At 29.3% G+C, this 25,460-nt stretch overlaps 2 non-coding genes and 1 pseudogene across 2 annotated transcripts; 2 read left to right on the top strand and 1 right to left on the bottom strand.

The window, feature by feature from the left end:
• Positions 1 to 14,690: 14,690 nt before the first annotated feature.
• Positions 14,691 to 16,522, bottom strand: LOC144563887 (cytosolic sulfotransferase 8-like; annotated as a pseudogene).
• A 5,628-nt stretch (positions 16,523 to 22,150) lies between these two features.
• Positions 22,151 to 22,231, top strand: TRNAL-AAG (transfer RNA leucine (anticodon AAG)). Its single transcript has one exon. It is a non-coding gene; the product is annotated as a tRNA-Leu (tRNA).
• A 3,047-nt stretch (positions 22,232 to 25,278) lies between these two features.
• Positions 25,279 to 25,359, top strand: TRNAL-AAG (transfer RNA leucine (anticodon AAG)). The gene has a single exon. It is a non-coding gene; the product is annotated as a tRNA-Leu (tRNA).
• The last annotated feature ends 101 nt before the right edge of the window (positions 25,360 to 25,460 follow it).

Below are 25,460 nucleotides of genomic sequence, written 5' to 3'. Positions count from 1 at the left end.
TCATATGGAGATAGCTTTATTCAAGTATGTGTTTTTAGTTTACAATTTCATAACACAAATTAATAATTGTATGTTCATTCACATCATGCATGTATTTTTTTTAAGTATTCTAAATTTTTAATACATCATTAAAAATATAATCCAAATCTAGTTTGTTGAAATAATGACTGCTTATTTATATTTTGAATTTTTTAATTTTAATTGAATAGAAATTTAATTTTATAATTAACTTTTTAAATAAACTTGTATTTGGATAATGCTAGATTGATATGAAATCAATAAACTAACAGCTAGCTAGGCTTATATTTATACGGCACCGGTGCAGATATTAATATCTGCTAGGTATTTCCATACAATTAATACGGCAATAATATATACATTTTTTTTGTCAAAATCCATTTACATTGATTTGGACCAATACTGTTCATAAATCACAATCCCAAGATAAAGACAAAATTAGTCGAGATCAACATTCGGGTTTTGGATTCGGGTCAATACGGATTTCAGATTGTTCGAATTTATGCTTGGTATGATATCAAATTTGAGATTTTGAGTTACTAAAATTGCATGGGTTTTAGTTTAAATTTCAAGTTATTTTAATTCAGATTTAGTTGAGTTTGAATCGTAAATTAATTGAAATTTGATGGTAAGAATTACGTTTAATATTGCTAGTTAAAATAATATATGTTTTTAAATATAACATATTCAAAACCTAATAAAATCCGTGTTTATGAAAAATGAGAACTATAACTATTCCTTTGCTGAAAAAGAATTAAGATCGGTTTTAATTGATTTTTCATATGAAACCGACCGTTGTGTGGATCAAATTTTGGTACGTATTTTTTCGAATATAAAATTATAAAATCACCAAAAGGTAAAATTTTTAATCTTTTAAAATAAAATAGATCTGCTAACTTATTTGTTTATGACCACTAGAACGACATGCTACTTGCCATGTGGCCATCTCTTATTACAATATTAATTTAGTAAAATAGAGCCCAGTTTAGATGTTAATCCGGATGTTTGAAAGTACTACGTACGGAGGGAGGGTATATTTTATCAAGTTTTGATACTGATTTGGGATTCACATTTGGGTATAAATTTAGTGTGATTTTAAACTCATCAAACTCTTTAATGAGTTTAATTTTAAAATTTATCAATTTCATGGGTAATAAATTTAATGCTAAATTTGTAAATTTTCAATTTAATCTAATATATATTCAACCTCTTTTTTTAGCTGCTTGATCTATATTTAACTAATTGAACATATATAAATTTTGTATATAAACATATCATTCGTGAAAATACTCTGTTACAATAATTTCGATTCATTGTTTGAAGCTAATATGATATGACAACAAGACAAAATTAACATAATATTAATAACAACTAAGTTTGAGAGGTCACATGCTTAAAATTCAAAAGACTTAAAAAGACATAAAAACTTAAAAATACTTAATTCAAACCATTTTTTGTAGCACTGACTAAAATCAATTTCTTTCCAAAAAAATAGTAATAAAATCACATATGAAATTTAAATGTATTCCAAGAAATATTTTCCGAATTAGACGTTGACCTAAATTAAAAAAAAAATACGAGCATCTGAAAATCAATATAAATAATTTACAATATATAGTAGATAGTACTTTAAAGCCTGGTGCAAATTCAGGGCAATACCAGATTACCAGCCCATTCGGTTCAGCTGATTTAGTTGTTGGAATCTATCAAGATTCGTGCAAACCTTATATCAAACAAACAAACCTGATGTCTATTCTTTCAGAAAAAACATGATTAACAAAACACCTTTACTAAGTCAAAGAAAGTATGATATACAAGAGATGTCCACTTCTAATCCTCTTTATATTTCTCACTTGTGAATTACAATTAATATATTTTATTTCTAACAAATGGTGCTATTAATCAATAATCATTGTATAGTTTTCTATTTTTTATCTTAAACCTTGTGAAATATTTCATTGGCAACACTTTCTATAATAACAGGTCAAACACAAAGATGATAATTTATCTGATGAAATCAAACTGGAAGGTGTTCTTCAGAAATCCCACCGAAATTTTTATAAATATCCAAATCAAATAACAAATTACGGAATCTACCCTGTTTTGCAATGAAATTCGAAAAATACCCAATCCGGTTATCCAATAACCGGATTTGATACAAATGTCCGGTTACCCACTTCCCGAACTCAAAAAAACAAATCCGGTTAATGGTTAACCGGATTTGTGAATTTTGCCTTTTTAAAAAAAAAAACAGAATTATTTATTTATTTTTTGTATTAAAATATTAGAAATGTTGAATATATTTCTTTGAAAATAGATGGAATACAATATAATTTGATTTATTAGAAAGACTGCAACAAATAACCCGGATCAATATTTTTCAGATCGGATTTTTTGCGGCTGTAAGAAAAATTAATATATTTCTTTATGTGTTATTGGAAAAAAAAATAAAAATAATTAGATTCTGAGTTATTGATCCCGGTTCAAAAGTCACTTCTAGGTAATCTAGAAAATATTGTGATCCTTCTAGTACATTTAATTTATAAAAAGTTGTATCTATTTTTGAAAAAAATCAAAAAAATTTATTTATTTAATTATTGTTTTTCAAAAAGAATTATCAAAATAGATACAATTTTTTATAAATTAAATGTACTAGAAAGGTCACAATATTTTCTGGATTACCTAGAAGTGACTTTTGAACCGGGATCAATAACTTAGAATCTAATTTTTTTTTTTTTTTTTCAATAACACATAAAGAAATATATTAATTTTTCTTACAGCCGCGAAAAATCCGATCTGAAAAATATTGATCCGGGTTATTTGTTGCAGTCTTTCTAATAAATCAAATTATATTATATTTCATCTATTTTCAAAGAAATATATTCAATATTTCTAATATTTTAATACAAAAAATAAAAAAAAATTCTGTTTTCAAAAAAAAAGAAGGCAAAATTCACAAATCCGGTTAACCATTAACCGGATTTGTTTTTTTGAGTCCGGGGAGTGGGTAACCGGACATTTGTATCAAATCCAGTTATTGGATAACCGGATTGGGTATTTTTCGAATTTTATTGCAAAACAGGATAGATTCCGTAATTTGTTATTTGATTTGGATATTTATAAAAATTTCGGCAAATCCCACCATATGCACTGAAGATGAAATTAATATTGTCAGCACAACTTCCATCTTGATTTTATCAGATAAATTATTATCTTTGTGTTTGACCTGATATTATAGAAAATGTTGTCAATCTTTTACAATGTTTAAGATAAACAAATAGAAAATTATATGGAGAGAGTTAATTAATGACATTATTTGTTCAAAATAAAATATATTAATTATGATTCACAGATGATTAGAGGTGGTCATCTCTTGCGATTCATATTTTCTTTAACTTAGTAAAGATGTTTTGTTAATCATGTTTTTTTTAATTTATCAAGGTTCTTAAAGGATTGATTGTACCTATATATCATTACATTGCCTCTCTAAAAATCATTTAAATTAATATTTTCATAAAGTAATTGAGTTTCAAGATATCTAAGACATGTCAAATCATTTAATAATACAAATTAATTAATCAATTATTAATTGTTGTTTAATTATATGAACGAAAATTATTTATTTTTTTTACTAATAATTATTCATAAATGTGTGGGGTATATTAATTCAATATAGAAAATTTATTACTTTATTATGTGATTATTTATTCAAAATATATATATTTTTTATGGGAGCCTAATAATTGTACCCCAAATAAAATTCCCGAGCGTGTCCCCCCAAGTAGTTTAACAAAAAAAAAAATTTCAATCTTATCTAACTTTCATTTCCAGCGCTCATATCCAAACATTTAAAGCTCTGTTTATAACATTTTACAATGCTACTTGCAAGCATTTAAACCTCTGTCTGCAAGCATTAAAATTCTAAATCTGTATAGTTTTAACTTCTAACTACTTTTGTTTTTCAAGCCAAAAACGAAAAAATTCTTTTCACCCACTTTTTTTTTCTCTGATCATTCTGATTCATTTTCTCAACGATCCTTAATGAATTTTGCGAATCTAAAAATATGAACGTTTTTCATCCGATTTTCTCATTCAAATGAGATCCATGAAGAATAACTTTCGAGTTATATTTGTGTCATAATTTTTTTTTACCACTTTAAATCTTTGTGACTTTCAGTTTATTTTTTAATTTTACTTCAAAATAATTTAAACCTTTATTTACAAGCATATAAACCTCATTAATAACACTTTAAATCTCTAGAATAAAACATATAAACCTCATGTACAAAGAATTAAAACCTCAACAATAACATTTCAAAGCATATAAAACTCAACAATAACACTGCATTTACAAAGCATATAAACCTCATGTACAAAGAATTAAAACATCAACAATGATATTTCAAAGCATATAAACTTCAACAATAACACTGCATTTATAAAGCATATAAATCTCATGTACAAAGAATTAAAACTTCAACAATAACATTTCAAAGCATATAAAACTCAACAATAACACTGCATTTACAAAGCATATAAACCTTGTGTACAAAGCCTTGAAAATTTTAATGGTTGTAGATTGAGATTTAAAAACTTGAAAATTTAAAGTCTCATGAGTTGTACTTTAAAATTACTCAAAAATATTTCTTCATGGATCTTATTTGAAAGATAAAATCGAATAGAAAATGTTTGTATTTTTAGATTCGTAAAATTTATCATGGATTGTTGGAAAAATAAATTATAATGATCAAAGAAAAAATAAAAAAGAGTGAGTGGAATGAATCTTTTCATTTTTGGCTTGAAGACAAAAGTAGTTAGGAATTAAAACTATGCAGATTTATAATTTTAATGCTTTCAGACAGAGATTTACATGCTTGCGAGTAGCATTATAAAATGTTATAAACAGAGCTTTAAATGTTTTGATATTAGCACTGAAAATGGAAGTTAGAAAACATTGGAAGTTTTTTCTGTTAAACTATTTGGAGACGCGCTCGGGGTATCATAACATTTCTCTTCTTTATATTATTCGTTTTAATTTAAAAATTATTTTTTAAATTACTTATTTTTAATTCAGAAACAAAATTAAAAAATAATCCTAATTTTATAGTTTTTATAGCGCGTGCGTGCGATTGTGGATCAGAAATGGACGCATCGACTTATGTGGGACCTGCCACTCTGTCTCATTTTTGCTGGCTCCTCCCTTTCACCATTTATTAAGGAACTTCCATTTGCGTGGGATCACCATTCAGTCTCCTCTCTCTTTCTCTTTTTCTTTCTTTTGGGTTTCTAGCTAGTCTTTCAGTTATAGGTTGTATCCTAAGCAGTGTTTTAAATAGCGCGCTATAGCGCCGCTATAGCGTTTTCCGACCAAAAAAGCTATGTCGCTATGCCCAAATAGCGCCGCTATAGCGCGCTATTCCGCGCTATAGCGCCGCTATTTGAGCATAGCGCGATTTTTTTAACCCGTACGCTATTTCGCGATAAACGCTATTTAAACCATTGATCCTAAGTTTCTAACTTCTCTCTATTGTTTTTTTTTAAATAGAATTAATTTTAATTATTTTAACAGAACAAGCACTATTGAGTTGATTTGTATAAAAGACAGTTCCACTGATTCTAGGAATCGGTATAAAGAGAAATAAATAAAAATGGCCAACGCAAATTCCTTAGAACAAAATTTAAATTCTCTCTCTCCTTTTTTTTTTTATAAAAACAAAACAAATGATGCTTGTTTTATTAAAATAATTAAAATTGATTTTTTTTTTTTAAAAAAACTTTTTGTTTCTCTTGACAATTTTTTTTTCAAACTACCCGACTTTTTAACAATAAAGATATGAGTGAGTCTATGGTACTATGCATATTACGATTTGGCCCGTAATATGGCTTAATATTTGACTTTTCAAAATTCTAACGGTCGATCCGAGCCGTTCATCTTGTTCTTCATATTAATATGTGTTTGGAGACCAAATTTTACATTTTTTTAAATTTTTTTACTATTTTTTTAGATTTATTGAATATCACTGTTTTTGGATGGTCCAGAATTTTCAGAACAAGTGATTTTCTAAATATCTAAAAAAATAGTAAAAAAATTTCAAAAAATGTAAAATTTGGTCTCCAAACACATATTAATATGGAGAACAAGATGAACGGTTCGGATCGACCATTAGGATTTTGAAAACTCGAATATTGAGCCGTAGCACGGACCAACCCGTGATATGCATAGTATCATAGACTCACTCATAAAGATATTGACAGAAGTGGTTTGATTTCATGATACCTTTTTCATGTTATCTTTATTAGTCATGTGCTGCGTGAAGATAATAAAGCTCTGTCAATATCTTTACTCTTCAAACAGAATTGCTATATAGTCTTAGTATTGATTTTCTTTTTCTTTTTTGAAATCTACAACAACTAACTAATTTAGATCCATACTTGCAATTACCAAAAACAAGCTCCAGTAACCAAGTCAAAATTTGACGGTTTTATCTTCCATGATTACTAATGCGCTGTTCTTCATTTATAAACTGACTTCTTGAATTTTGGATTAAATTTAGGCCGAATTTTGGCTAAGATAATTAAGCCAGGTTTATTTCCATTGAGCTACAAATTGTTTGAATTGCTATATGGTTGATTGAGTTATTACGTTTGCAGGGGCAATGACAATTTAGTAATTTTTGCACCTGACTTGTATCTTTTTAAGATGGTAATTTTTTTTTAGTAAAGTTGAAAATCAAGCTACTCAACTATTTAATATCTTTATTATTACAATAATTTTTTTTTTCATATGAATTTTGAACCCATGACCTCTTACATAGAGATCATGTACCTTTGCCACTAAATCAATGACTAATTTTTTTTTAAGATGGTAGTTATATGTTATTTTCAGCACTTCAAGAAAATGTCAAGATAATATACAAGATATGTACAAGATAAAATTAATGTTATTTTTTGTGATTATAGGTTTTCAAATGGACTATGTTAATTGATGACTTCAAATGAGAACTACTACTTTTCATATTTGTAAATTCTAATTTAACTTACGATCATATCACAAGCGTATGATCCTACCATATAGTATAGATTGGAGTGTTAATTTGCAAGGATAATTGTATTAAGTTTTAACAAGTTTTTACTTGTCTAGGTTGATTCGGTTTTATCAGTGTGATTGTGGTGAACAAACAAACAAACAATAGTAAATACAATAAGGTATTTAGCAGGTAGAAAGTCTCTAGGTTCAGGATTTCTATCCTTCCTAATAAGCAAATTAACACAAATTTTGACTTTTATGTATGTCGCACAGTATTGTCACTCTCAGATTTGCATTTGATACTGACTAGAGTTGGAAATTATAATTGATAGGTTTAGCACTCACATGCGATTGGTGACAACACCGCATACAATTGATTTTGCAACCATAAACTAAATTAAACAAGTAAGAAGGATATATAGCCTTATCCCTAGAAGTTCATCCTTTATACACAAACTATTTACTTTACTAATTTAATTGTTCCTACAACCAAACAACCAAACAATCCAAACAATAAAAAACCTAGACTTAACTATTGTTCAATCTCTTAATACACTATATCTGTGGATCGACACTCCGATCTATACTACATGAGAGATTGATGCGCTTGTGAATCAATTGTAAATTAAACAATTAGAGTTATAAATATTATTAGCTCTGATTTTTACCATCAGTATCCTACCCTACCCGCTACAAATTATCTTATCTGTACCATACACTTATCTGTTTTGATTATCGGATAACAAAATGGTAACAGGTAAGTAACGGATAATACTAATATAATATTTTTATTAGTTATTAAGTAAAACATTAAAACATATATATTCATTTCACAGATGTATAGTAAAGTGATATGTTGGTACCTTATTTCATTCATAAAAGACTAGAATTGTCTGTGGATACAAGTGAATTAGTTGCAGCACTTGCACAATATGCACGTGTATAATCATTTGTTCAAATATTAAGTACTCTTTTCAATGCTTATTAATATATATAATATGTATAATTTTTTATAATTATCCAATTGGGTAACGGATACGAAATAGACTTTATCCGTACCCTTACCTGTTTAGATAACGAAAAAAAAATCTTTACCCGTATCCATACTCGATAAGTTTACGAATTTTTTTTTTATCCATACCCTTATTATCGGATGCGATACGGATCAAATAAAAGGGTGCCATTGGCACCCCTACTTATAACTGGGAAATCTTTTTTTATAGAATATAAATATTTGATGTTCCCTTGTATGGATTTGCTAATATGAGGTCGAAATATTGAAACGAAATCAAACATAAAAATGACCTTTAGGAGGCCGTTAGCTATATGGCCCTTAAAAGCTAAACCGTGGGCCTGTTGTGACCCACATGCTTTCATTGAGCAACAGTTTGTCCCGGGCCCACTTTGCAACACATTGGGCATCTCTCTCCACATCTTTCAATCCGCTATATATATATGAAGAGGGATCGGATGACACCGTGCATTTTTAAAGTTCAAACAGTCGATTCAAACCGTTCAACTTGATGGATATGTTAAAATGTGCTTGCAGATCAAATTTTATATTTTTCTGAATTTTTTTACTATTTATTAAGATGGGTACAAAAATTCAACGGTCTGAATATAACAATTTTGTTAAATACTTAATAAATAGTAAAAAAATTCTAAAAAATGTAAAATTTGATCTGCAAGCACATTTTAACATATCCATTATGTTAAACGGTTTGGATCAACTATTTGGATTTTGAAAACTTTAAAAATGCACGATGTCATCCGATGTCACCAAAAAACAGTGTCATCCGATCCCTCCTCTCTTTCTCTATATATATATATATATATATATATATTTTAAACCTTGTCAGCGACTGACAAGTTGATAAATGATATTAAAAATATGGTTTTACAACATAGGCCTCATCCACAGCAAATCCCTAGCGTACAGGAACATTTTCCTTATTGATAATCCTTGTTTCGATTTAACAAAGTATCCACAGTTCCTTTATGTTGACTAGATGGACTAAATGATTGCATTTTCGTCTTGGAATAAAAAGGATTGATATTGCTACAATCTAATACATTATCAGGAATAGAATCTAATGTATTATCAGGAATGAATCCTGAACTTGCTCTTTCATATCTTTTTCCAATATATGAGGGCTTAATTAACTCAATTTTGATGAAATTGCGAATTAAATAATTTGTCTTTATCTCAACAAATGAAGCATGAATATTTTAACTTGAGTTCTAATTTGAGGTTTTGAATGAATTGGAAAATAGGCTTATGGATTTATCGTTTTATGATGAGTAGTTCTTGATTTTGTTTTTTAAAGGATTAAAAGGACTAGTCCCTGGTTCAGTTCCGAGAGGAGGAACTCTCCGTTTTAGGATTCGTTTTGAATCCTTCGTTTTTAAAAGGACTAGTCCCTGGTTTGGTTCCTCCTTTCGGAACTCTCGGAATTGATCTTCTTTTATTTTTGTTTTTCTTTTTGTCTTTTTTTTTTTTACGACGGGCTAAGATATCGCGCCATTTACGTGTACAGTGCACTACTTGCACTTATTACCTGTAAGAATAGAAAAGATAGAGGCCATATACAATCTATATGTATTTTAAGCTAAAAGCTAACAACTAACAACATAAGCTAACAGTATTTAAGCCATAATCTCAATTCCTGTGTGCTTTTCAATTGGCTACATAATGTTAGAATTTTCAAAGAAAAAAAGAAACTGAAATACATGTATATAGTGTACAATGTTTAAAAAGACTTTCTTTAATTAGTTAAAAGAAAGTAAATATTAAAAAAAGAAACAATTTAATGGAAGCCTAAGGGCTTTTCCTAGTATATATATAGAGATTAGCTACTCTACTTACATAAGCATATGAGAGCATAAGTCTCCTTGCGTTTTCAATGTCCAAATAGCTAATCTGAAGTGCTCAACATTTTTCATATATTTATTATTATTTTTTTAAACCCTGTTTTGAAAAAATTCTAAAAAAATAATAAAAAAAAAATCCAAAAAATATAAAATTTGGTCTCCAAGCACACTCTAGTATGGAGAACATGTTGAGTGCTTCAGATCGACTATTTGGATATTAAAAACACAAAAATAATTTATAAGCATATATATGCTCTCATATGCTTATGGAAGTAGAGTAGCTAATCCCCCTCTCTCTCTATATATATATATATTGACTTTTATGAAAAATAATTATAAATTAGCAAGTTGGTGGTAAGCTTTTGTTTTGGTGTTTCCAATTGTTGTCAGCTGGTTTATTTTTTTGTTAGTTAATTTGGTACCAAACTGGTTGTTATGTCTTTCTTTTGATTGATACTGCTTGATACGGTCTAGATATTAATTAGAAGGTAGGTTAATCATTTGTGCTGTTGGAATAATTTAATTAGATGCTAGTTGGCTTTTATTTTGACATATTTATCTTTTTGGTACCTCTTGTACAATTTCTTCATATAAGCACTGATCTCAAGATCCATCTTCTTTAATGCAATGCAACCAGTATTGATCTTCTGAAAATGTTTTTTGGTACCTCTCGTATATTTTCTTCATATAAGCACAAATCTCAGGATCCGTCTTCTTTAAAGAAATGCTTCTAGTATAGATCTTTGCTTTAATTTCTGATTTTCAGAAGTATTAGAATCAGTATTGATATGGTGGCAGAAGACAATTATTAGGAGAATTGCTGATGTATCAGTTGAAATATTTTATAAAATAAAGAAGATCAAAAGTTTGATTTACAATTTGAATTTCAAACTTTGATATAAGTAAAGAAATTTGATAATTTTTTTTTTGTAGAAATATATACATCCCATAGGCAAAAGCCAAAAAAACATTTAATGAAAATGAATTCGTATTAATAAATTAGTTGCTTCATTTTGTGGCACTGTTTATACTTAATGTTACTAAAATCTCTCCTCAATATATGTCCTCCATATAATTAACAATTGAAACTAAGATGTCAGTATTTGATATTTTTTAAAATAAATTGATCATCCATTGTAATTCTTAAATAAATAAATAAGAAATGGGAGATAATTAGAGATGAGAAAAAAAGAAAAAGAATAAATTGATTTTCTCTCTAATTTTGTTCTTTATTCAATTTTAATTCTAACTTATCGTGTAGCAATATGTGCGGCGAGTATGTTTCTAACTAAATTTAGACTTTTACACGTAAAAAAGATGCATCTAATCAAAAGATGACGTATTATTTAATTGGATGGCTGATATTAAATATGAAATTTCATCTTTCAATCAGCCGTTGGCGGATTAGGACATGTACATGCATAATATAAGAATGGAGATATTGTGTATTTACTCATCAAAATATTTAATTTTTCTATTTTTTCATTTTATTTTAAGATACTTTCTTATTTACTCTTTTGTTCATTAAATCTGAACATTTTAAATCTAACTAATTATTTAGTTCTATTTAATACTTGAAATACTTATTCTGTCATATTTGTAAATAGACATGTTTATTTAACTTACAATACTCGGTCAATTTCTCGTGTTTAGTCGACGACATATTATATCTTGCTCCAATTTTGTTTCTATATATCCTATTAATGGATAGGTGAGGCCAAAGGGTGATTAATTATTGACTAAAATATTAATTAATTATTCACTAAAATTCAAATGATTGCATAATAACTTGAGATGATTATAATTAAGCCAAGTGGCCAGTATAAAAATAAAACAAAATATTTTTTACCGGATCTGATCAAATTCAGCGCATCGTCCAAGTTATTTGCGGCGCTCGCAGTTAGATCAAACAATGACGCAGGTCTCAAAAATATCCAACGGCTGATAATATTGATTATACTAAATGGACGGGATGTCCGGTTCTATCCAGATTGTAAGGGAGTCAGCATCGTCTGCATTAAGCATCTTTTCAGTTAATTCATCTCCACCATCTGATTTTAAATATAGTTAATTCGACTACGGCTTATAATTCATGAGTTATTTAATATTAGTGTGGATCTAACTCGTACAGATCTAAAAGCATATCAGAGAGTCCAGATTCTTTTTTGAGTTAACGCAGAGGATATGAATTCTTTGTAAGGAACAGTAAGAGAGAGTGTTATTAATATCTTGTTTGGATGGAAAGTAGAGGTAGGAAAGGAGGGAATGGAAAGAAAAAAAAAATTCCATTGAATTGTGTTTGATTGATAAAATTACGTTAGAGGTGAAATGTTTAATTTTGTATTATTGTAATCAATATAATTGGATTTTTTTTTCAATTTGAGATGTAACAGATGGAAAGAAATTTTATTACAAATATTTTTAGAAAAAATAATACAAATGTTCAACTCTATATCTTACCTATATAATTCTCATACAAAATTTTGATCACAATCTTACAACAGTCACTGAATTTCTCATTAATCTTCTAAATTTTAATCAACCAAACAAGAAATAAAATGGAAAGAAAAATTAAATTTATTTTTCATCATTAATCATTTAAACACGAAGAGATTAAATATGTTAATCTTTTCTTTTTATTCCATTCCATTACTTTTTATTATTCACCTCCCCTTTCTTTCTCTACTCTCCAACCAAACAAGGTGTGAGGGATACTTGACCTCTAAAAGTTTCATAGGGTGGAGACAGGATAGTGAGCGCAGGTCTGAAGAGCTGGATGATCTGAATAATACTATCGGATTTGTGCATCTAAATCCGTTTTCGGCAGTATCCGCTTCGTTTGTGTATTTAAATCCATTTCCGAATTGGAGTTGTTATTCTTATATTCAGAAATTATCTGAATTCAAATTCGAAAATTATCTGTTTTCATCCCTACTTTTGATCACCGTCACCCACTAAATAACTGATTTATCGAATGACTTAACTGTTATTTGCAACACTGGTGCTAAGTACCTCTATGATATGAAATTTTTATTTGTTTATTAAAATTTGAATTTTTACAAAATTAATACTTTTAACTCCCTCATAAAATAAAATGACAATTACTTTTACAGCCCCAATCTAAATTTTCTCATTTTCTGGTTCCCGTACCTGAGAATCACCAACACCAATACAGAAAGAGACCTAACGAAACCCCACTTGACACCATAATGAATGGTGGAGAGCAGATTTGAATTCTGGCACACTACTGTCATTGCAATAATGACAGCAGATTTGAACTCTGGCACTCAGTCAGAGTGCTGTATCAGAACTAACTTAAAAGTGGTCCATGCTTTATGTTATTGACTTCTATTGTCCGCATGACTTGATATATAACAATGCTCAACCAGTGTGATGATGTAATTAGTAATAGCATGTGCTAAAATATTAAATGAAAGAACAGGAAAGATGAAATAGACTACTTCATGTGTGGTTATGTGTCACCTATAATTCATAATAATACCGAACAATTAAAACTATGTGACGTGGGTGGATCTGAAACTTAATTAGGAGTGATTTTTATTTTTTGTAAGTATTTACTTCTAGCTTCTTTTATAAAATTAAATTATATTATAATAACTTATTCATTGCCTCCAATCTTAATTTGTAAGTGCTGTCCTTATTGTTTGGTAAATATTTGATAATGTAAATTCCTCAAAAATCACTTTATCTAATAATCTGTTCACTGAATTTCTATTATTGTACAGTTCATTAAATGATACATGTTAACACTAATCAACTTAAATCATGATGTTAGAAAAAAATGTATAATAGCTAAGTATCGTATAGATCCCTCTCCCGCCTATCTCCTCTTCGATCTCCTCGCCGGGAAAAAACCCAACAAATCAATCTCCTTCATGCCTGCTTGACAGCCTCCTCCTCCCTCTCCCGGCTATCTCCTTTCTCCTCCTTGCCGAAACACTTCTTATATTACTTGGCTGGGATTGAATCTCGTAACAAATTTAGTTTGAATTTTCTATATATATTTTTTATTCATCATTTACTCTAATGCTAAATTGTGAGGGTTCCATCCATATGGTTCAGTTTGATTGAAGCATATTAAACTCGATTAGTACAATTCAAGCTTCCTTCATTTAATTGGCAATTGATCAAAACTTTATTTCATGATTCCGGAACCAAGTATCGTAGCTGCTAGATCGGTATTGTTATTTACTAATTACCAACTCCCATGTCAACTAATTGTACAAAATGAGAATTGTTGTAACTTAGAAATATTGTATATATTTCTTTCATCAATTGCATTATTATACAAGTATTGACCAAATTGACAGACCAAGGCTCAAATCATTTTTCTGTCACTCTGCAACAGAATGAAGCGCTGGCCTATAATTCAGTAACAATCAACCCTGGAGACTAACTCAAGTGATTATAAATGCCTTGTTTAAAGATAACCTCAGCTATATATATGTGTACATGTAAAAGAACATTTTAAGTTATATCATTTTCTTTTTCTTCTTGCTTTGAGGCCTCTTGAAGCATTTTTGGGTCTCTTGAAGCGTTGCAGCAGATAGTGGATCTTAATTCTTTTTTAATTAAATGAAACCAAGTACATGAAATTAACAACTAAACTGTTTTTATTCAAAATAACACCAAATTAACTTTTTTATTTTTTTGAGTAAACCAAATTAACTATTTTATTAAAAGTAACACCAAATTAACTAAAAAAACATCGCATGAAGTACATCGATCATTGTTGTTGTCCATTGCTTGCCACTCAATACAAAAAACCTAAATTATGTAATTTCTCTTTAGTGATCTCATCTAACTTGATAGCCATTTCAGGCGTCATTTGGTTTTGCCAATCCCCCACAACAGCTTTTCTAAAAAAAAAAAAAACATGTTGTACGTTACCAATTCCCTCAGTTTTGTTGACATCGAGATTTAATTTTCAGTTTATTAAAGTTACAGAAGTCGACAATCTGTTCCACTAGACCATTTTTTATCTCCTCCTCTGAGAAGGGGCATGCATCCAATGAAATTTGCTAGCCTTATCACATCATTGATCGGATCCTTCATCATTTCCTCATAATTGAGGAACAAAATGTTCGCACAAGGATGCAATCTGTTCATGTAATATTCATGAACATGATCCCAGACAGGACCATAGGGCATTTTAACCTCACAAGATAATTCGAAGGCTTGAGTAAAAGGAAATGATTATTAATTTGTTGAAGCCTTGAGTTATTGTGGCCATGTACCAAAGGGCGACTAAGACATCTTTTGGCTCTCTACAGATATAATTAAACGATTGGACATTTTGATGTCTTGATGCTCTCTGGAAGCATGGAATGACAAATGAGTTCCTAGAACTCTAGGAGAAGGAAGGGTTTCCAGATACTGTTCATCTCGCGTAGCATAGTGAATTTCAGTGATGGAACACAATCATGTGGATTGAGTTTAAGCGAAGGGTTGGACCGGGACAACAAAGCATACTTGTTTCGGTGCATTAAAGTGAAAGTGAGGGCTTTGAGCCACGTGGTGCCGGTTTTAAAAAAACTTCCCACGATTACATAATGCCTGGAAGAAACTGCTCAAATTGCCAATAACCTTTGTATTTTTGTTGTTGGAAAAATATTAACTAATCAACTAATTTAAATCTGAAATTTGATTAATAAAATACATAAAAATTATATTAAAAATATAATCAAGAATATAATTAAAACCTCTTAACCCGGAGCTGCAAAATGCGGATCTAAGGCAACTTTCCGTCCTAAATGCAGGAATAATCGGTTAAGACTGTCCCAAGTTACGCCGGTATTCCTCTACCTGCGGGCGCAACAATGATAGATATTGATATAGCTTCTTTCAACAATAATAGCAGAATAATATGTTTTCTATAAAGAAAATATTTATTTGGGGGAGAATAGAAATTGAATTTATAAATTATAGAGCTAAGAGAAAGAGCAAGAGAGTATGTAAATTGTTCAATAGATTATTAGATTATAAGCTCTTCAAGTATTATGTATTATTTATAGGCAAATAACATTAACACAATAAGTTTGTGCATTCATGGCAATTAAGATAATATTCATTATTCTAATATTACCGTTTTATATTAAAAGAAAATAAACGGTCAATATGAATGAATGGTCAGCATATGCAAATCAACTCAAACAGAAATTGATTTTAATGTTTGCGCATGATATTCTCAATTCCTTCAATTGATTAGAATAAATACAGAGAGCATTGATGCCATGCACAACTCATATTCAATATGTATTGGATTTGATTTTCTGAGGCAGTGGATAATGATCATTTATGTAGAAACTGGATCAAAAGAATTAATTCACAATTAGCTCTATAATTCATAAAGTTTAAAACCGTTAATATTAAAATAAATATTATTTAAATTTTGAGTTTTAAAATAAATTTCTAACATTTGTATGGCACACACAAGCCACCCTTCTTCTTTTTGAGAGTGGAAAAATTAGCTCTTTGTATTTGCTATCCACTTCTTCAATATATTGGAAGCTCATCTAGGGATCGACGAGACCTCAGTATTACTGATTCCTCTCTTTCTTCATGTTTAAGAGAATCAATTGCCATTGGATGTCATGGTGTAATTAGTATGAAGTGAAGGATTGTCCATGGGATATTAGTTTTTTTTTTTTTTTTTTTGAAAACCTTCGCAGAGGCTGCTTGCCCAAAAAAAAAAAAAAAAAACTTTCTTTCATTAACTTTTTAAATTAATTGGTATTAATTAGAGAAAAATATTCTCTTAGCTCTGAAAATTGCAAAAGATGCGTTTAATATAGCTCTCTCCATGTCGGTTATCTCTCATTTGGTGATGGTAGTTTGAATTGATATCAAATATATATATATATATATATATATATATATATATATAGAGTACGGCTAACGCGCTTCCTCTAGCATATGGGCTGAAATGCTTCCGGTGGAAATTTGAAATTTCAAAATCCAAAAAGTCGATCTGAACCGTTCATCTTCTTCTCCATATTAATATCTGCTTGGAGACCAAATTTTACATTTTTCTGAAATTTTTTACTATTTATTAAGCCACTTTGAAAATTGCTGATCCAACGGTGGCTTACCAAACAGTAAAAATCAGAAGCTACCGTTGGATCAGCGATTTTCAAAATGGTTTAATAAATAGTAAAAAATTTCAGAAAAATGTAAAATTTGGTCTCCAAGCAGATATTAATATGGAGAAGAAGATGAACGGTTCAGATCGACTTTTTGGATTTTGAAATTTCAAATTTCCACCGGAAGCATTTCAGCCCATATGCTAGAGGAAGCGCGTTAGCCGTACTCTATATATATATATATATATAGAGAGAGAGAGAGAGAGAGAGGAGGGTTCAAATGCATCCATTTTTTGTGCCTCCATCATGCCTTCATTTTTAAAAACTTAAATAACTCAAAGTTTAAAACTTAAACGTCAAAATAAAACCATTAGATATGATATGTTATTTTCTCTATATGTCCATAAAAAATTATCACATTTTGATTTTGCTTTTATGTGAATCAATAAGTTAAAAATTCAACGTCTAGAAATTATCCACATTAGTATATATTTTTGCAAGCTCAAGATGACAACCAAAATAAAGTTAAAATGCCATAATTTTTTTCACGTGCATAGATAAAATGATGTAGTTCACATCCAACGGTTTCATTTTGAATTTTAAGATTTAAATTTTGAGTTATTAAAGTTTTTAAAAATGGAGGCATGATGAAGGCACCAAAAATGGAGGCATATATATATATAGAGGTTGGCTATTCTACTCCATAAGCATATGTCCACATATGCTTATAACCCATTTTTGTATTTCCAATGTCCAAATGGTCGATCTGAACCGTTCATCTTGTTCTCCATATTAATATGTGCTTGGAGACCAAATTTTACATTTTTCTGTATTTTTTTACTATTTATTAAGTCACTTTGAAAATTGCTGATCCAACGGTGGCTTAACAAAACAGTAAAATCAGCAGCCACCGTTGGATCAACAATTTTCAAAGTGGCTTAATAAATAGTAAAAAAATTCAAAAAAATGTAAAATTTGGTCTCCAAGCACATATTAATATGGAGAACAAGATGAACGGTTCAGATCGACCATTTGGACATTCGAAATGCAAAAATGGGTTATAAGCATATGTGGGCATATGCTTATGGAAGTAGAATAGCCAACCTATATATATATATATATATATATCATCGTTTAGTTCATGGGGATGTATAAGCAAAGGGATGAGCCGAAATCATCAGCATCACCAGGGACAGAGAGATGGATCGTATAAGCAAAGGAATATTAAGCACCCTTATATATGTTTTGAAATTTATTATTTTTCTCTTTCAAAACTTTAACTTTTACTAAAAATTAATACTATTAACACCTCATAAAAAAAATTACATGATATGTACTTATTCAGCCCTACAACCCAATTTTCGGGTTATGTTCCTGAGCATCACCAATACAGACCTAATGAAACCCCACTTGACGCTATAATGAACGGTGGAGATTGGAGCTTTGGCACAGTGCTGCCATCCCAATAATGGCAGCAGATTTGAACTCGGTACCCTATCTGCCTATCAGAGTGACAGAATGCTGTAGCAGAACCCAATTAAATAGGTAATCCATGCTTTATGTTATTGATAAGTGATAACAATGCTTAACCAGTTTGATAATGTGATGGGTAACTGCATGTAGGGGTGTTCAAATGGTCCTTAATTTGGTTTAAACCGAATTAAATTTGCCAAACCGAACTAAAACCCAACCGATTAAAACCCAACCGAACCGACCCAATTAAAATGCCAAGCCGAACTAAAACCGAACCTATTAAACTGAACTATACTTTGGTTTGTTCGATTGAACCGAATAGAGAAATTCAATCTCAAAAAATCAAAACTCAATACATAAGCCAATACATTCATAATTTCATAGAAATGAAAATTAAGATACCATTACACACATGGTTCAATTTTATACAAATATATTGATGTTCTAAAATATCCAAAGTTCTAGATCAATATTTATTCTTGATTTTTAAGTCCAAAATAATACTTGAATTATTATATAACCGGTCGGTTCGGTTTATTCGGTTTTGAGAAATTATAACCGAACCGAACCATTTAAACCGAAATTCTCCGGTTCGGTTCAAAACCAACTAAACCGAACTATTTGAACACCCCTAACTGCATGTGCTATAAAATTAAATGAAGAAAATGAAAGATGAGTAGATGACTGCTGCGTGTGTGGTTGTGTCACCTAGAATATAATAATATCAATTAATTAATTGAAAGTGGCTATAAAATTAAATGAAGAAAATGGAAGATGAGTAGATGACTGCTTCGTGTGTGGTTGTAACCTATAATATAATAATATCAATTAATTAATTGAAAGTTAAGAGTGAGGCGATGGTGATATTTTTTTTATATATTATTATATTATATAATGGTGCGTGCGCGGTAGATTTATATTTTTTTTTCAAGTTCAAACATTCGAACCACACCGCATAATATGATTTTTAAATGAAAATGTACTTGAAGATTAAATATTAGTTTTTTTTTTTTAGAACTGTGTACTCAAAATTTTAAATCATCCAGAAATATTGATTTTTTACATTTTTGAAATATATTAAATAATTATCAAAATTGTGAAATTTGATCTCCAAGTACATTTCTATATGGATTGTGTTGAGTGGTTCAGATTGAATGTTCAGACTTTAAAAACAGAGGTATAAATCTACAACACGGACCTATATGTAATATACATATAACCATAGACTCGCTTGAAACTTTATATTATTTGATGAACTAATTAAATTCCTCAAAAATCCACTTTAAGTGTTATAAGGGAATTTAGATTTATTGTCGGTCATAAAGAATGTTAGCCACCAAATTGTGCGTCAAATATAAATTTCATAATGAATGATTTTACTTATTTATGAATTTGTCGTTTCTCTTAGCCACCATGTAATTAATGGATTATAAATTTAAATAATAAGTTCACTGAATTTATATCATTATGCAGTTCATTAAACGATGCACGTTAACACTAGTCAACTTATATCACGATGTTAGCAAAAAATGTATAATTCTTCTAGCTAAGTATATATCAGATAAAGGTAGGGGTGTAAACGGATGGGATATTATCCCGGATTCGAATTCAAAAAATTACCTAAATTATCTGATCTGTATCTGAAAAATTATAACGGATAAGGATACAGTAAAACTTTTATCTATCCGTATCCGACCGTTTACACTTTTAAATCACAACGAATATGCTATATGTTCTGAAATTGATTCATTAAATTGTATATTGTACCAATAATTTATTAAATTCAATATAGATATATATATTTTGATGAACAATATAACACTATGACATAATTAGTGACTAATATTTTAATAATATAATAGATATTTTGTAACCAAGAAGCTAATTATATAAAATATCCGTATTCGTCCGATATCTAATCCGTATCCGTATCCGTATCTGAAAAATCATAATGGATACAAATACAGTAAGACCACTATCCGATCCGTATCCGACCGTTTACGGGTCCAAGTTAAGTTAAGCTGATGTATCATTCAGGAGTATGACTAATATAACATCAGTGTCATTTCAGTCTATATAACACCAACTCCAAAACCTATCAAATCGAGTTCAAATGGTGAATTCAAACCGTTCAAACTAATTTACTTTATGAGTGATGTGTTTACATGCAAACTTTTTATATTTTCGAGTTATTTTAGTATCAAATTAAGTGGCAAAAAAAATTGAAAAATGAATGTATTAAAATTAACTTAAAAACTCACACATTTGACCGCTTGACTTGATACCAAATAAACTCAAAAACTCATAAATTTTACATGTAAACGCACAACTAATAAAGTAAATCGGTTTGAACGGTTTGAATTCACCATTTAAACTCGATTTAATAGATTTTGGAGTTGGTGTTATATAGACTGAAATAACACTAATGTTATATTAACCATACTCATCATTCAGAATCAACACACAAAATTAGCTCTTTGTTTAAAATACTTATCCTTAAGAATTATAACAGATAAATTTGTTTTTTGTATAGTCGGAATAAATTATTAGAAAAAAGATATTAATTTTCAAAAGTAATATAGCACCTTTTAACTATAAACAAATAATAGTATCAGAACCGTTTCAAATTTAGTTGTATGAATATTTTCGAATCTTTGTGCATAAGATCAGTTTAATATAGTATGTAAAGTTAATTAAGCAAATTTATTTGAGTTTAAACTAATTATAGTGATTTATGAGTAGGGGTGCAAACGGGTTGGATATTATCTGATCGTATCCGAAAATTAGATACGGATATCCGAATATTCGTGCGGATACGGATACGGATATGGTTTTAAATTTCAATTATCCGTATCCGAATAGTAGATATATTTCATATAGTTTAATATATATTATGAACAAATTTATGTTATTCACTATTATAAAAGGCAGATATATGTATCCGTATCCGTTTAATATCCGATCCGTATCCATATCAGTCTAATATCTTATTCATATCCGTATCCGAAAAATAAAAGCGGATACGAATATAATTTTACCACTATCTGATCCGTATCCGACCCGTTTGCACCCCTATTTATGAGCTAAATTCTACAATATCAACTCAACTTCAAAAATTAAATCAAAATTGTTGAAAACTATTTACTTTTCTTTTCGACTGTCTTTACATGTCATATTTACAAGCATTTAAACTTATATAGCTTAAACTTAAGCGGTCAAAGATAAAATATATTTAGAAAATAGACGCACATTTGACTCTCTTTGACAAAATTTGGTAACTTATTCTTTATTAATTATTTGAGAAGATAAAATAATATTATCAAGCAGTCTATCTTTCTTTTTTTATCTTTAGAGTGCGATGAGGGCATTCTTCAAATATTTTAAATATAAATACTGGATTTCGAACCGTAACATGTAACACAAAGATATATTATTAACCACCAAACTAGATATGATTCTCAATCAATTTCTATTTTTTCTGGATAAGAAATAAAAATAGCAATACTCTGTCATAAGAGTCCGTGTTAATTTTTTGCAGTTATTCCCATTTTAAAAGGCAAATTTTACCATTTAAATGAATGACAGACCTACAAACTATTTTAATGTCGCATTTATAGAAAACAATATAAAACTAAATCGTCCATAATAATCAATAAGTGGTGAGATGGCCGAGTTGGTCTAAGGCGCCAGATTAAGGTTCTGGTCCGAAAGGGCGTGGGTTCAAATCCCACTCTCGCCAATTCATTTTTTTTTTGTTTTTCTTGTTTTCCAGATTGGGCCTTGGGCTTGTGAATTATAAATGAATATGAAAGTGGGTCTTTGATGTATGGGCTTTAAAGTTGTTATCTTGAATATTTAAAAAGAAAAGGAAAATGGAATTCGGCTGGTTCTTTTGAGCCGGTTCAGAAATTCAAAAGCAAAATATGAAAAAAAAAAAAAAAAAAAATGTGGCCGAGGACTTTTTAGTTTTTGAATAGTTTACCAGATTTGTTGGACAGTTTCATTAAGGCTGAAATTAAAATTTTAAGGGATTAATAAATTAAGGAATAATTAATAAAAGGATGCAATTAATTTAAATGGGTACCATTATTTGTTTCGGGTAATTATTATACATGTGCTCAAATTATATATATGAGAATTTGCCAAATTCCCTACTTTTCCTTTGTTTAACCTTGATTTGTACCGGAATATCCAATGCAGATTATGTACAGTGATAAAAAAATAATTATTACCAACAAATCTGTTTTTCTACCTGGGAAAACTATTTAATATTTTCATACTTTTTTGATGAATTTTCCTCGAAGACTTCTTCATTTTTTTATTTAACCCTGTACTTTTTATTATATATAAATATCTCTTAATTATATTTATCTTTTTCTATTTACTCATAGAAATAATTATTCATTATTAAGAATAATAGTCAGAATTTTTTTTTTTCAATTATACCTCTTTCATGGAACCAAATTTATTATAACGAGGCCAAGTTTTTAGTTAGAGAAGAGAAAGCCATGCTTTTAGAGAGAGAGAGAGACATGTTTTTAGAGAGAGAGAAAAAGAGGGGGGAACAGAACCATTGTATTCCATTCCTAATGCTTAAAAAAGAAAACAAATCTGAGAATAAGAAGAAATTAGAAAGATATATATTACTCTGAGTAATGCATCCATATTTTACTGAACCTCTCGTTAGAAATCAAGTTCCTGAGATAAATCACAATTAATATACTTCGCCATCTTCAAACAGTGTGTTATTCACATAGTCCAGATTAAATATGGTAGATATTCTCATAATAGTTGGTTGATAATCAAGAATCTGTCACTTTGTGTAGATATTCTCATAATAGTTGGTTGATAATCAAGAATCTGTCACTTTGTGCGAGGATAATAGCAATGTAATAGCGATGTTTTCAGAAATAGAAATTTATGTTAGTGATGTTTTCAGAAATAACAATTTATGTTAGCTTGCCCTTGACAATAATCTCTTTCTATCCTGACCGATAGTAACAGATTCTTGTAGTTACTCTTGATAAGTAGCACTAACCATTCTTATATCTCCAACTTGTTACTCAAAAAATGTCGAACATGCATTATGTAAAATGTTCATAAACGGCTGCACACACAGAGTTAAACTTTTAAATTATGAGGATCAAATACATATTAATCACAAATGTATGTCTAAATATTGTTGTATATGTGTCACAAGTAAAGAAATAAATCATTTACTCTCAAAAACCGATCAATTAGAAGATTGAATATTAATTTTTGTTAAACATACTACATACTTTCATTTTTTTTTAATATGTAAAATGAAAATTTTATAAATTTAAAATGAGTTTTAAGAAAAGACAATAAATTTGTTAAATTTGTGAACTTTTTTATATTTAGATGGGTAAATGAGGAAATTCATATTACGTCCGATTTCAATATATAGATTGCATTCAACTGACATCGACGTTTGAAATTTCGAAGATCAAGAATTTAATGCAAAATACAGACATTATTTATACTTTGCAAAACATCATAACACATTTCACATTTAAAAAAAAAAATTCTACCAATGCAAGCTTAATACATCATTAGTGAATAGTTAACCCTTTTTCAAAAATATCAACAAAAACAGCATTATATACACAGATAAAAAGGAGCTCGCAGTACAAGATCAAGGGAAGGAAAACTTCAAAAAAAGATCAAGGGAAGGAAAAATTAAAAAAGCAGAAGAATTTGAGAACCATAATAATTAGCAAAACTTCCATCAAAGTAAAGTTGAAGACACGTCTATTGTTTAGATATACCATGCATAAGAATAGAGCAGTTATACAAGCATTTGAGGAGCAAGAATCATTTGTCATATGTGAACGGTGTCATAATATGTGCGTCACAAATAGATAAATAAACAATTTGTTCTGGAAAACTGATAAGTTTAAAGACGAACATTTTTCTTACACGGACTAAATATGTTTTATTTTTTAAAGGGTAATTGAGTACTTTCTAAACCTAAATGAGTTTTAATAAAAAAAAAAATTAATAAATTTTGTTAATTTGCGAGTTTCTAAATTTATAAGGGTGTGTATGCTATTATTAATAATAGATGGGAAAATACGGTAGTTTTAAAAGTTTTGAGAGGTATACCTAAAATTCCATTATATCTTAAAGTAGATAGGAGTAGGTCCAATGGGCATTGGACCTACTTTTAGGTTCAATTAGCTCTATCACCGTACGATTAACATTAAGATCTGTGCGCACGGAAATTGATAAAAACTATACGGATTTTAATACAGAGTACACGATTCTTGATGCAATTGGATGGCCAGATCACCCATCGAACCAAAGTAGGTCCAATGGGCATCGGACCTACTCTGAAGTGATCTTAAAGTTATTCTGACACTGTCTATTAATTTCATATTTTTCTGACTAAAAATTAAATTTGGTCTCAATCCTATAAATTTTTTTTGTAAAATTATCAATGACATTGACCACACGGCTTATACCTTTCTATATCTCGACTCAATTTTAAGCTGATTGTTTTAACCAATTAATTTATGCATCTAGGATAAGTTCTAACAAGTAGTAACACACTCTAACTCTACACACCAAAATATACTTTCAATAATTTTTTTTGTATACATTAACGAGAGGCAAAATAAAATGATACACAACCTGCATAAGCAAAGAGAATAGGCATCGTTTCGTAATTTGGTGTAACGGAGGTCGATTAGGCGTTACAATATCATTATCAATCAAATATAAATACATTTTATAAATAAAATAAATTTGTTTTAAACAACAAATGGTGAGATGGCCGAGTTGGTCTAAGGCGCCAGATTAAGGTTCTGGTCCGAAAGGGCGTGGGTTCAAATCCCACTCTCGCCATTTCAATTTTTTATTTAATTTTTCGGAATTGGGCTTTTGATTTGGGCTTGTGAATTTTAAATGAATTCCACAATGGATCTTTGATGTTGGGCTTTCGTTCT

Source organism: Carex rostrata, chromosome 13 (genome assembly GCF_964058835.1).
Source record: "Carex rostrata chromosome 13, lpCarRost1.2, whole genome shotgun sequence".
NCBI classification, from domain to species: Eukaryota; Viridiplantae; Streptophyta; class Magnoliopsida; order Poales; family Cyperaceae; genus Carex; species Carex rostrata.
The sequence above is the reverse complement of the archived record's forward strand: the minus strand, read 5'-3'. Positions and strand labels throughout refer to the sequence as shown.